Below are 15,102 nucleotides of genomic sequence, written 5' to 3' on the forward strand. Positions count from 1 at the left end.
TAGTCACAAGCCTCCAGTCTGAAAAGCAACCCTCCATCACCACCCTGTCTTCTAGCTTCAAGCCAGTTCTGTATTCAAATGGCTAGTTCTCCCCATATTCCATGAGATCTAACCTTGCTAACCAGTCTACCATGAGGAACCTTGCCAAATGCCTTACTGAAGTCCAAATAGATGACATCCACCACTCTGCCCTCAATCCTCTTTGTTTCTTCTTCAAAAAATTCAATCAACTTCATGAAACTTGAATTCCCATGCACAAAGCCATGTTGACAATCCTTAATCTGTCCTTGCCTTTTGAAATGCACGTAAATCCTGTCCGTCAGGATTCCTTCCAAGAACATGCCCACCACCAGTCTATGGTTTCTGTCTGTATGTAAAATTTAATCAAAGAAGTTAAAAAATTTAAATAAAACAAATAATAAAAAGCAAACATAAAAACAAATCTTTAATTGAAAAGGACAAATGATAAGAGCAGCACCTGTGTTTGTGTTGACCGTATTTTGTAGGAATCCTTCATTATCATTGAATGATTGTTATGATCTAACTTATCTGACCTTACTCTTGATCTGAGATCAATGAGGCATTAATTAGCTGTCCAATTATAGCCCCATCAGACATATTATCATAATAACATAAGAAACTGGAACAATCGCAGGCCAGTTAGCCTCACAAGCTTGCTCCATCTTTCAATAAGAACATTGCTGACCTTTGTACCATTGGCAACTTTAATATGTTACTCTGGGTTGCATCATTTAAGTAATTAACATAGATTAAGTAACTGTGACTCAATGCTGATTGTAGTGACACTTCACCAGCTATAGCCTACCATCTTGTAAGTGCCTCATTTTCTCCTTAAAGCGGCATGGTGGCACAGTGGTTAGCACTGCTGCCTCACAGTGCCAGAGACCTGGATTCAATTCCCACCTCAGGCGGCTGACTGTGTGGAGTTTGCACATTCTCCCCATGTCTGCATGGGTTTCTTCCAGGTGCTCCAGTTTCCTCCCATAGTCCAAAAATGTGCAGGTTAGGTGAATTGGCCATGCTAAGTTGCCCATAGCGTTAGGTGTAGGGAATAGGTTTGGGTGGGTTGTGCTTTGGTGGGTTGGTGTGAACTTGTTAGGCTGAAGGGCCTGTTTCCACACTGTAAGTTATCTAATCTAAAGATCTCAAATCATGGTTGTACCTAATTCCGTGAAGCGTTATTTTGTGTGTTACCATTTGTTTCACACACCCTATAAGATATATCCTCAAAAAAATTTCATAACTTTAAAAAATACAATTTTCCATTTGTGAAACCCCTTTGATAATACAATGATTTTCACAGTGCATTATCAAAGGTTTCCTGCATTTTCTTGATGACTGATGTCAAGCTTACTGAGCTGTAGTTCTATGTTTTCTCCCTTCCTCCTTTCTTGATTAAATATGTTACTCTTGTCAACTTCTAATCTTCCAGGACTGTTCTAGAATTTGTAGAATTTTGTAAAACCATAACCTGCGCAATCACTACAGGTCTGTTTTAGAATCCTGGAGAAACATCATTACTTCTTGAGAATTCCTCAGCTTTTATCACATTAAATTTTCTCCAAAACGTTTTCACTGCTGATATTATTTATTTGAGGTTACACACTCTTAACAGCTCATTGGTTAACAGTTCACTGCCTATTTCTCGTGTGTAATTTGTGTTTTCCCTGTAAAGAGAGACACAAAGAATGGAATTTTCCCTTCTCTGAAGGTAACAAAAAGAGAGATAGTGAGAAGGGGGAATAATTGGATGTGTTGGCCAATTACTCCCCATTCCCAGTTCATTCACTCATCAATCAAGGTCTGGGCAAGGACATTCACTGAAAATATTTGGAGCCTTCACCAATTAAAACCCTTAATAATATGGCTACTCAAGGATCTCGACTCACCACTCCACTAAACTGCACCCCCTCCCCCTCGCCTTCTCCAAATAGATACCTTCCCAGTGAGTTAGAAAGGTGGCTAACATCTATGGCAGGTAAAATACCTGAGAAGATTCTGAGAGATAAGATATATGTGCATTTGGAAAGACAGGGTTTGATTAGGAATGGTGAGCATGACTTTGTGCGTGGGAGATCATGCCTCACAAATTTGTCAGAGTTCTTTAATGAAGTGACCAGGTAGGTTGACAAAGGCAGGGTGATGGATGTGGTCTATATGGATTTCAGTAAGGCCTTTGATAAGCTTCCCCATGATAGGCTGCTCCGTAAGATTAGATTGCATGGAATCCATGTGGAGCTGGCAATTGGTACAGAACTGGCTTGATGGTAGGAAGCAAAAGGTAATAGTGGAAGGGTGCTTGTCAGATCCAAGGCCTGTGATTAGATTAGATTCCCTACAGTGTGGAAACTGGCCCAACAAGTCCACACCAACCCTCCAAACAGTAACCCACCCCCCTCTGACTAATGCACCTAACACTATGGAAAATTCACCTGACCTGTAAATCTTTGGATTGTGGGAGGAAACCGAAGCACCCAGAGGAAACCCATGCAGACATAGGGAGAATGTGCAAACTTAACACAGACAGTTGCCCAAGGCTGGAATCAAACCTGGGTCCCTGAGCCACAGTACCACCCACTAGTGGAGTTGGTGTCGGTGCTGGGTCCATTGCTGTTTGTTATCTATATCAATGATTTGGATGAGAATGTACAAGGCATCAAGGGTGGCACAGTGGCTCAGTGGTTAGCACTGCTGCCTCACAGCAGCAGGGACCTGGGTTTGATTCCTGCCTTGGGCAACTGTCTGTGTGGAGTCTGCACATTCTCCCCGTGTCTGTGTGAGCTTGCTCCGGTTTCCTCCCACAGTCCAAAGATGTGCATGTCAGGTGAATTGGCCATGCTAAATTGCCCATAAGGATAGGTGCATTAGTAGGGTCTGGGTGGTTACTCTTCAGAGGGTCAATAAAAGCGGGGGGAAGGTATAGTGGACAGTGAGGAAGGTTATCAGAAATTGCAGCAGGGCCTCAATCAGTTGCAGAAGTGGGTGGAGAAATAGCAAATTTAATATAGATAGGTGTCAGGTCTTGCATTTTGGAAAGTCAAGTCAAGGTAGGAGTTTCATGATGAATGGTGTGGCCTTAAAGAGTGCAGTGGAACAGAGGGACTTTGGGGTTCAGTTGCAAGGTTCTCTGAAAGTGGAGTTCCAGATAGTCAGGGCAGTGAAGAAGGCTTTGGCACACTGGCCTTCATCATTCAGGGCATTGAGTATAGAAGTTGGGAAGTTATGTTGCAGTTGTACAGGACATTGATGAGGCAGCACTTGGAGTATTGTGTTCGGTTTTGGTCACCTTGCTATAGGAAGGATGTTATTAAATTAGAAAGAGTGTTGAAGAAATTTATAAGGATGTTGCCAGGACTCAACAGTCTGTGTTATAGAGAGAGCTTGGACAAGCTAGGACGTTTTTCCTTTGGGCACAGGAGACTGAGGGGGGATCTTATAGAAGTGTATAAAATTATGAGAGGCATGGATAGAGTGAATGCACTCAGTCTTTTCCCCAGGGTTGGAGAATCAAGGACTAAAAGGCATCTGGTTAACTTTAGTGCGGAGAAAATAAAAAGGCACCTGAGGTGCAACCTTTTTACACAGAAGGTGGTACGTAGATGAAATGAGCTGCCAGCAGAAGTAGTTGAGGTGTGTACATTAACAACATTTAAAAGGCATTTGGACAAATACATGAATAGGAAAGGTTTAGAAGGATATGGGCCAAGTGCAGAGAAATAGGGTTAGCACTGATGGACATTTTGGTCTTGTAAGTACAGGTGATGGCCTAGTGGTATTATTACTGAACTGTTAATCCAGAGACCCAGTGAATGTTTTGGGGTCTTGGGTTCAAGTCCCAGATGTTGGAATTTGAATTCAATAAATATCTGGACTTCAGAATCTAATGACTAATATAAATCTATTGCCAATTGTTGGGGAAAAAAAAATCTGGTTCACTAATAGGTTAGGTGAATTGGCCATGCTAAATTGTCCATAGAGTTAGGTGTAGGGGAAATGTAGGTGAATGGGTCTGGGTGAGTTGCTCTTCAGAGGGTAGGTGTGGACTTGTTGGGCCAAAGGGCCTGTTTCCACACTGTAAATAATCTAATCTAATCTAATGTGCTTTAGGGAAGAAGTCTGCCATTCTTATCTGGTCTGGCCTACATGTGACTCCAGACCCACAGCTATTGGTTTACTCTCAATGCCCTCTGGGCAATTAGGGATAGGCAGTAAGTGCTGCCTAGCCAGCAACACTCCATTCCTGTTACAGAATAAAGAAAATACATGTCTCTGTGCTATAGAACTCTGTGACTCTAAGTAACAGAAAGGGTGTCTTTTTTTTGAATTACCCTCCCAGTTACTTACCGTGCATTGCAGTTGGTGGCTTCTTTGAAACCAGAAGACTTCAGATTTAAGAACCCAGCTGTCATTCTTATTGGACAGTGAACTTATTTCCATGCTAATCAAAGGCTTAGCCTTTCCTGCTTCCTGGGTGAAAATCCAGTTCAATGAGTGAGTTATAGACTGGCATCTAATCAGATGGTTTAGGTTGTTCATAAACTGAATATGAATGGATACCTAGAAGTGAACCACAGCTGAAATGTGATTGAGGAGTTTGTGTGGTTAACATAAAGATAAGCTAATGCTCTGGAACCAGTTGGTCTGTATATTCAACCAAGGGGTTATAACAGAAAGCAATAGTGAAACTATATCCACTCACTGTCAGGCATGTCGGTCTTGTGTGTTAACCAGCTTCATCCAATACACTGTATGCGTGCAGTGACTAAAATATACTCTATTGTCTTTCCTGAGTGGTTAGAATTTGTGATTCAATTATTGAGTGATTGAAATGTCTTTCGCTTACTGAATACTTAAAAGTATTCAAGTCAGAAAGGATCACTTTTTGTGTTCTGTTCCTTCATGAAACAATACTGACTTTGGTAATGTGATATTGTTACAATTCAGAGATCTAAAAGAAGTCAATGATGTCATTGAGTCATAGAATTCTACAGCATGGAAACAGGCCCATTGGCACAACTCATCCACATCGAACACATTTCCTAAACTGAACTAATTCCATTTGCCTGCATTTGGCTCATATCTCCCAATACCTTTCCTATCCATGTACTTGTCCGAATGTCTTTTAAATGTTGTAATTCTACCCATCTCTACCACTTTCTCTGGCAGCTTGTTCTATACACGCACCAAAAAGTTGCCCCTCCAGTCCTTTTTAAATCTTCCCCCCTCATCTTAAACATATATCTTCTAATTATAGACTCCTCTACCCTTGGGGGAAAGGACCTTGACAATTCACCTTATCTATGCATCTTGTAATTTTATAAACCTCAATAAAGTCACTCTCAGCCTCTTATGCCCCAGGGAAAAATGTCCCAGTCTATCCAGCGTCCCCTTATAACTCAAGTCTTCCAGTCTTGGTAACATTCTTGTAAATATTTTTTGCAACTTTTCCAGTTCAATAACATCCTTCCTGTAGCAGAACAACCAGCCCTCTATCATTACTTATGGCTTACATGACAATGAATATGTGACAGGAATCCAAGTGGTATTTGAGACAGGCCAATAGTCAAACCAGTTCTCGAGGATAAATTAATCATAGCATTTTATTTTTGATTCCATAAATCACCTGTTCTACCTGTCATATATTTCTGAAATATGTCCACAACTTTGCTTATGGCAATTTTTACTTGAGAATACATCATCTTGCAACAAGCAGTAAAAGCTTTGTAATGTATGGAAAGGTCTCCTCCTCTGGTAAGAAGACTCATTAGTACACAGGTCTGATCTGAAAATGTGTTGCTGGAAAAGCGCAGCAGGTCAGGCAGCATCCAAGAATCCTGAAGAAGGGCTTATGCCCGAAACGTCGAATCTCCTGTTCCTTGGATGCTGCCTGACCTGCTGCGCTTTTCCAGCAACACATTTTCAGCTCTGATCTCCAGCATCTGCAGACCTCACTTTCTCCTACAGAGGTCTGATGTTGAACACTGGGAACTTCAACATATTCTCTTTGTTTTTCTGAAGTACTGTCCAGAAAGAATGGATCCAAATGCATGGTAAGAAAGTCAGTAGCACTGGCCCTTTCTGACTAGGTAAAAACAAGGACTGCAGATGCTGGAAACCAGATTCTAGACTAGAGTGGTGCTGGAGAAACACAGAAGTTCAGGCTGCATCCGAGGAGCAGGAAAATCGACGTTTCAGGCAAAAGCCCTTCATCAGGAATAGAGCAATATTCCTCTATCCCTGATGAAGGGCTTTTGTCTGAAACGTCGATTTTCCTGCTCCTCGGATGCAGCCTGAACTGCTGTGCTTTTCCAGCACCACTCCAATCTAGAACCATGACCCTTTTAGATTGCATCTCTTTCAGCAATTTCATCAGAAAGGATTGACATTTATGATGCAACTGTTGTGTTTGGTGCCCTTGATGTATTATTTTGACAAAACTGCCTTGCATACTATTGCTGCTGGCAGGTGTTATAGCTTACTTTCACAGCTGTCTTCATTCCTTCACTCCTATTTTACCATTTATGTCTCATTCCAAGAGGCCAAGTGCCTTGAGAATATAATATATAGTGGGGGCTGAGTTAGAGAAATTTTATATCTATCTGTCCTTTCAAGTGAACATTTTTCAAATAAATTAAGGGAAAGGTCCTTTGAGATCAAGGAGACAGCCAGGATTACTTGGGTTTATCTCTGCATGCAGTAATGGTATTATCTTTGCCTTTCCATTGTTCTGATCTTATATTATATATATGCATCTTTTAATGGTGTGTATGTTAAACTGCTGTCAGTCACTACTATCAATACATATATTAGCCCCATATGTCTAAATTCAAACACAGCAATTAAAGTTGGACTTATATACAAAATCATCGAGTAAAAAGTGAGGTCTGCAGATGCTGGAGATCAGAGCTGAAAATGTGTTGCTGGTTAAAGCACAGCAGGTCAGGCAGCATCCAAGGAATAGGAAATTCCATATACAAAATATCTAGTTAACTTTCTGTATATAGTCAACTTCAAATGTTGTAAGATTGTTTCAGTTACACACTGCTGCGGAGTACCATGTACAAGGTGCACTGCAAGTTAACCTCATAGTCTCTATGACAATCAATGGAATCTGTAATTAGTTGTTAACTCAATAAACTACTACTAGTGAGAATAGGCAATGGCCTAATAGTTCAAGGTTTGCGTAAAGATTTGTAGATCAGGTGCCGGTTGTCATGGTTGTGGGTGTGTTAACCGAGCTGGGACGTTGATTTGCGGCTGTTTCGTCCCCTATCTAAATGACATCTTCAGTGCTGCAGAGCCTCCTGTGAAGCGCTGATGCATGTGCCTTCTGAAATTTATTAGGTTCTGCTGCTTGCGGTTTTCAGTTCTGATTGTTCCTTGTAATGGCTGGTATATTAGGTTCAGGTCTATGTGCTTGTTGATTGAATCTGTCGATGAGTGTCATGCATCTAGGAATTCTCTGGTTGTTCGCTGTTTAGCTTGTCCTATGATCGTTGTATTCTCCCAGTTGAATTTGTGGTCCCTGTCATCTGTGTGTATGGCTACTAGGTACAGCTGGTCGTGCTGTTTAGTGGCTAGTTGGTGTTCATGGATGCGAATTGCTAGTTGTCTGCCTATTTGCCCTATATCATCTTTCGTGCAGTGTTTGCATGAAATGTTGTAACTTAGGTAGGTCTTGCACATGAAGGATATTGGGTCTTTTGTTCTAGTGAGTTGGTGTCTGAGCGTGGCTGCTACATAGTCTGTAGAGGTGTTCTTCTTGCAGATATCCCCATAACTTCATCCACAGATGCCTAGGAGACAAATAACGTGACGAGAACATGCCATTAGCCACGCTACCTTACATAAAAAATGTCTCAGAATTGCCAGACTTCTCCAACCACTCGGATTCATGCACGCCCACAAACCAACAACCATACTCAGACAATAATTCACCAGAACAAAAGACCCTATACCCATCATGTGCAAAACTAATATAATTTACAAGATTCCATGCAAAGATTACAAATCAAATCAACCAGATGGGCTAACAGTGTTGTTCGTGGACTAATAGTCCCAATATCCAGTAAAGTTCTGAGATTCTGAGTTCAAAACACACCATGGCAAATGATGGGATTTGAATTTTACAAAGTCTGCAATAGAAGTCTAATGATGACCATGAAATAATTTTTATAATAACCCATCTGTCCTGTGTCCTTTAGGGAAAGAAATTATTGTCCTTACTTGGTCCAGCCTACATATGATTGCAGACCCATCAGCAATGTGGTTGACTCTTCATTGTTTTCTGAAGCCACTTAGATTTACCAAAAGACAGATTTGGTGCTATTTTACTCCTCCAAGAAATTTGATTTCAATTAAAAGCTAACCTAATAATGATTTGTAGCCATTGTCAAATGTTGTAAAAACTGACTGGATTCACTAATGTCCAGTAGGGAAAGGAATCTGCTTTCCTTATGGTGTCTACCCGACATCTGACTCCACACCCATAATAATGTGTTTGATCCTTAACTGCCCTCTGGGCCAATAGGGATGAACGTTAAATGCTGGCTTAGCCAGCAACATCCATGAATGAAGAAACAAAAGGTCCCAGTCTGTTCTGTCCATGTCCATATAACATTATCAAAGTGTATTATGTCAAGGCAGTTCCTTGGTATTAAGCTTTAAGATCCTTACAGCCCACAGGAATTCCACTTGGGAGCCAAGTGCAAAATTTCAATTCACTTCCACTAATGTTTATTTATTATTATTTATTTTAATCAATTACCCATTGCTTGCAGGCTGGTCATCCTGCCACCCTTAATTCCACTTGTCAGAAAAGGCCGAGGGACAGGAAGGGGCTGGGAAAGTAATAGGCAGGCCGGCAACACTACTTTTAGTGATCAATTGTCTGTTTCTCCAACCCTGAAAAATTGGTTTACAACTCAGGCCCAAACTCACTCTGTCTTTTTACCAACATCCTGTTTATGTTGCCACACTTCCTTTATCACAGTGCCCTGATGTTATCAACAAATCTCCCATGTGGCAACATATCAAATTCTTTTAGCAAATCCATCTCCACTATTTATCCTTTATGAACGCTTGCAGTTATTTCTTCAATTAAGTTCATTAAGTTCATCAGTTAACATGCAAATATTTTATTGAACTAGTTTGGATAAACTTTCATCACATAGTTTCAATAAACAATGAACCAATACGACATAGACATTGCATATTTTACATAGTTTATCAATGAGCCCAATTTTTAAAGTGAGTGGGAGATAAGTTGAATTGAAAAGCTGTGGCTTTTCTTGCTTCCTCTTGACTATTTACCAAAGGTCAAATTCTGGTCAATACAAGAGCTACCACCCCCAATCTACATTAGATTTCCAGCAGCTGCTGGTAAAGTCCTGTTTGACATTTTCAAGGATGGCTATTAAAATGACTTGACACAGGCAGTTAAGTTCTTGGCCTTCAGGCATTTCAAAAAAATATATATGCTGCTTGTGGTGACCATGTGAATTCTCAGCTGTTCTTTGAACATACAGAGAAACCAAAGGTACATCACTCAAAATAAAATAGTTGCAGGAGTAGATGGACCTGGATATAATTGTACAAAGACCATAGTTAATAAAGCACACAATATCCTCTGATTTATCAATAAATGCATGGAGTGCAAAAGCAAGGAGGTTCTTTTTAATCTGTGATAAGCATTAGTTCAAATTCGACTGGAGTTCTGTCCAGTTTTGGGTAACACACTCGTGGAAATATAGGAAAGGGAATAGAGAGGGGGCAGAAAAGATTAATGAGAATGACTCCAAGAATGAGGAACTTCAATTACATAGGAATACTGGAAAGTTGGGACTGTCCCCCCCGGAGAAAAAGAAATTGGAAATCATGCCTTGCTATTCCCAGAGTCATCACAAAAATTATTTCAAAAAGCACAAAATATTCCCCAACATATTTGTCTTTCAAACTCAGGTTGACAGAAAACTTAAATCAGTTTTCTGTACTTAACAACAACCACTGTTTATTACAAATAAATAAGTGCTAGCTATAGATAAACAATAAAAACCATTGAAATGTAACTCTACTGGTGAAAACTTGAACCCCATTATAAACTCCCCATTTATGTACACATGCAGACAGACAATGAAGAAATGGGTATTATGGGTGGAGGGGAAGGCTGGGAAGACACTTCAATGATCCTATTCACAAGCTTCGGTGGGAAGGCTCTATCGGCTTGTCATGATATGTTGTTCTTGAAACTCTTTCTCCAGATACTTTTTCATCTGTTTGTAGCAGGGCTGGTTCACACTGATAACATTTCTAGCTTACTGGTTCAAAATTACAGCTTTCAGCAACTGCTAAGGGACCAGTGATTTAACAGGATGACGACCTTCTGCCCTATAGATGGCCATACACATTCCTTTGCTGCACAATCATTTTAAAATGTGTTCATTAAATGTGGGCATTGCTGGCTAGGTCAGCTTTGATTGCCTATCCTAATTTTCCAGGCATTAATTAAGACTCAAGCATGTAATCACATATAGGACCAACTAAAGAAAGGGTGGCAACATTCTCTTCCTAAAGAACAGTAGTGAACTATGCTGACCAGATATCTTAAATTAATCCAGACCCATTTGCCAGCATTTGGCTCATATCCCTCTCAACCCTTCCTAATCATACACTCATTCAGATGTGTTTTAAATGTCGTAACTGAACTAGCCTCCACCACTTCCTCTGGCAGCTCATTCCATACACACACCACCCTCTATGTGAAAAAGTTTCCCATTAGGTCCCTTTTAAATCTTTTCTCTCTCACCTTAAAACTATACCCTCTAGTTTTGAACTCACCAACCCTGGGGAAATGACCTTGTCTAATTACTCTATCAATGCCCTCATAACTTTATAAACCTCTATAAGGCCACTCCTCACCCTTGACACTCCAGGGAAAACAGCCTCAGCCTATTCAGCCTCTCACTACAGATCAAACTCTCCAACCCTGGAAACATCCTTGTAAATCTGTTCTGAACCCGTTCAAGTTTCACAACATATTTTCTATAGCAGGGAGACCAGAATTGAATGCAGTATTCCCAAACCTAAAATCTAACTAATGTCCTGTACAGCCGCAATGTGACCTCCCAACTTACTTGCTTAGTTCTTTATGCTCAACTATGCCTCCTCCAATCAGTCTTCCCTGACTAGGTTTGGACAGTATAGCTAATGGGAAACTAACCGTCAAAAGATAAGCAGACATATAACTAAATATCCCTTGTTAAAACCTGCAACTTTATCAGGAAAATTTAGAAGCTATTCATTTTAACAGTATGATTTGAACATTACACAAAATACTGAACAGATTTCAGATCTATCATTAGTGTGTGATTATAACCTAAACAATGACAACCTATTAAAAGCAATCTCCAACCGAAATACTATTGACCTGACGTGCTATGAAGCTTCAAACACAATGCAGAGCAGCAGGAAGTCACTGTGTTTAGAAGATGACATTAGCAGAATTAATTATAATTACCACTTGTAAAAGCAGACTCCAGTTTCTTACAGCACATGTAATTCCCTTTTACATAAGTTTACAAAGGGACAAGGTATTTTATTTTTTTTAATTGAATCAGAATTCAGGAAAGATTTTTTGCAACCAATCAGTCTCTTGCTGTCAAATAAACATATACAAGAATCTTTTCTTTCTTCTATATACTGAAATATTCATTTGTATTCAATGGTAAATTCAGAAAGTGACAGTAAAACGTAGCAAAAAAAGGAAAAAAACAATAATCAGCATCAGAGTGAAATTAATCAGTCATCTGTTATTCACAAGATTCGAGTTAAAAGATTAGTCACACTCCTGACTTGAACCTTGTAGATGATGGACAGATTTTGGGGAATCAAAAAATGAGTTACTTGCTACGGGATTCTTAGCCTCAGGTCTACTTTTATAGCCATTGCATTTGCACGGCTTGGCCAGCTCAGATTCTGGTCAATGGTTACCCCAGACTGTTGATACTGGGGATAACATTAAGGATGGAGGATTCTGTAGAACTTATCAAGCTTAGGAATCTTTACAGATGGCTTAGTGGTATTATCACTAAACTATTAACCTAGAGATCTAATTAATGTTCAGGGGACTGTGGCTCAAATCCTGCCATGGCAGATGGTGGAATTTGAATTCAATAAATATTTCAATTGGAAGTCTAATGATGATGATGAAACCATTGTCAATTGCTGGAAATCCCCATCTGGTTTACTACCCTTTTTTAGGGAACCTTTTCAGCTGATGTATTCTAACAAACCAAAGAGTTTAATTGTACAAAGCCTTTTTGAGAAACTTCAGCGAGAAGTTAACTGTCAAAAGGAATAAGGTGGCAGGGTAAGGTCTCAGATTGGGAGGGGCATGGTGGCAGGTGGTTATGTTGCATTGGATGGGTACACATGTCAGGTTGGTGGGAAGGTTGAGTTGGGAGGATGGATGTATCAAGTTTGGTGGGGGATAGTCAGGGCAGGTAGTAAATAGATTCAGGATTGGGTGGTGAGGGGGTACAGCCTGAGAGTAGTCAGGGGATCAGGTGGTTTGGGGGTATACTTTCTGATTTTATTTGATTTATTATTGTTTTCACATGTACCTCAGCACAGTGAAAAGTATTGTTTTGTGTGTTATCCAGACGAATCATATCTTAAGTAAGTATATCAGGATAATAGAACAGAAAACAGAATATTGTGTTACAGCTACAGCAAAGGTGCAGAGGTCTATTCGTAAGTCTGATAACAGCGGGGAAGAAGATGCTTTGAATTTGTTGGTATGTGTTTTCAAATGTTTGTATCTTCTGACTAATGGAAGAAGGTGGATGAGAGTATAACTGGGGTGGGAGGGGTCTTTGATATATTGACTGCTTTGCCAAGTAAACAGAGTCAAAGGAGGGTTGTCCGGGATGTAGTTGAACGGTTGCTTGGATATTTGAGGGTCAGAGGGTTAGTTCAGATCCTGTTGGGAGTTACTTGAACATGGAAGGTTAAAGGGGTATGGTATCAAGATGTGGATTAGCAAGTAATTGCGGAATAGTCATATGTTTGGAGGACAGAGTAGTGTGGCCAGGAGTTTGCAGGTGGGTGGGCAGGGAGTTGGTGAGAAGGATTGGGGGTGGTGAATGCGATTGTCAGGGGTCTGGAGTGCTGTTAGATATTCAGGAAGTAGCTGGGGGAGTTGGGGGGGGGGGGAGGGGGGTGGGGGGGGGGGTGATTCTTAGGATGAAATTTGGAGACTGTGGATTTAGTTAGTAGGTCCATTAGGAGAGGAATTAAAGACCCAAAACTTTAATTCTAATTTTCTTTTCGCAGATAATGCCAGACTTGCTGAAGTTTTTTTTTGGTTTTTATTTAAGTCTATGAGGGAGCTGTGCATTTAGTTTATAGTTACCTGGTAGCTAGAACTTTATTTTTTTATCTAACATTTCCTAGATAACTGCCTAGTTAAGTGAATCAGAGCCCCTCAAAGTCTCTGATTCTAGTTCATATTTGGAGATTTTCTTTGGATCATCTGGATACAGTTTAAGATTTCTCAGCTATTGTTATCTAGTCATTACATTGGAATTTTCAAGGGGGTTCATGACATGTATCTTGTAGAGCACATCTGGTATCTGACTAGCCAGAAGTTACAGCCAATGACTATTCTGAAAGTATTCATAGCAGAATTTGAATTAAATAGATTACTTACAATTGCAATGTCTCTGGTTGTTTCCCAAACTCTAAAGTTGTGACAGATCACAATGTAGGATGCTTAACCTCAAACAACTCCCTGTTTGGAAGAAGCACTTTTGACTCATAATAGGTTACACGGTGAAAATGTTTGTATTAGCATTCATATGACATTGCACACTAGAAACAAATGAAACAGAAAACACTAACAAAACTCAAGAAGCCATCAACCATCCACTTATGAGCCAACACTTTCTGTACATAAGAACTTAAGCACTCGGAAGAGGAGAGCCAATTCAGCCCCTCAAATCTGCTCCACCATTTAATATGATCATAGTTGATCTCATCTCAGCCTCAACTTCACTTTCCTGTCCATGCTCCATAACTCTTACTAATTAAAAGCCTGTCTCTCTCCCTGGCAACCATCATACTCAGGCACAGAGAATTCCACAGATTCACAACTCTTTCATGTCAAAAGGGCTCATGCCCGAAACGTCGACTCTCCTGCTCCTTGGATGCTGCCTGACTTGCTGCGCTTTTCCAGCAACACATTTTCAGCTAGGTTCTTCTCATGTCTGCTTTAAATGTGCTACCCAAGACCTCTCTTTCTAGATTGTCCTATAAAAGGAAATATCCCCTCTGCATCTACTATATCCTCACATGTCTAATAGTTGGCGATGTAGTGGGTAATAAGTGTTGGTAAAGTTCAATTCCAGTGACCATAGCTGCGCCTCTGTCGACATCAGTGTGCAATGAGCCAGCTGCAGTTCTGACACTGAAATGTAAGACAGAGATCTTAAATAAGCACAGCAAACGTTGGAGAAATGCAACAAGTCTGCTAGCATCTGTGGAGTGAGAAATAGAGTTAATGTTTTGAATGGGAAATGAAGAGGACTTAAAAAGTGACACCTCCTTATATAGTTGGAAAGGAGAATCCAGGAGAATGTGGAAAAGATGAGAAAGGTCCTCAGAGCAAAAGACAAAGGGAGGGGTATCAGACAGAGCTATAGATAAAGAATGCGTATTAATATCAGAAATTAGGTCAGCTCTACTGACAGCTAACCCATTGAAATAAGACATGGAAGCTGTCAAAATGGAGGACAGAGTTCATGGCCTGAAGCTGTTGAAGTTGACATTGAGTGCTGAAGGCTATAAAGTGCTTACCTGGTAAATTTAGTGCTGTTTCTTCACCTTATGCAAGGCTTTGATGGAACAATATGGCAGGTCTAGGACAACAATGCTAGCATGACAGCAAGATAGCATATTGAAATAGAATGTGACTGGAAAGCCAGTGTCATTCTTGCAAACAATAGTGGAGGTGTTCTGCAAAGAGGTCGGCCTGTCTGTTTTGGACTTCCCAAATGTAGAACATTTTGACACTTAGGCAGGGCA

Source organism: Hemiscyllium ocellatum, chromosome 7 (genome assembly GCF_020745735.1).
Source record: "Hemiscyllium ocellatum isolate sHemOce1 chromosome 7, sHemOce1.pat.X.cur, whole genome shotgun sequence".
Lineage (NCBI taxonomy): Eukaryota > Metazoa > Chordata > Chondrichthyes > Orectolobiformes > Hemiscylliidae > Hemiscyllium > Hemiscyllium ocellatum.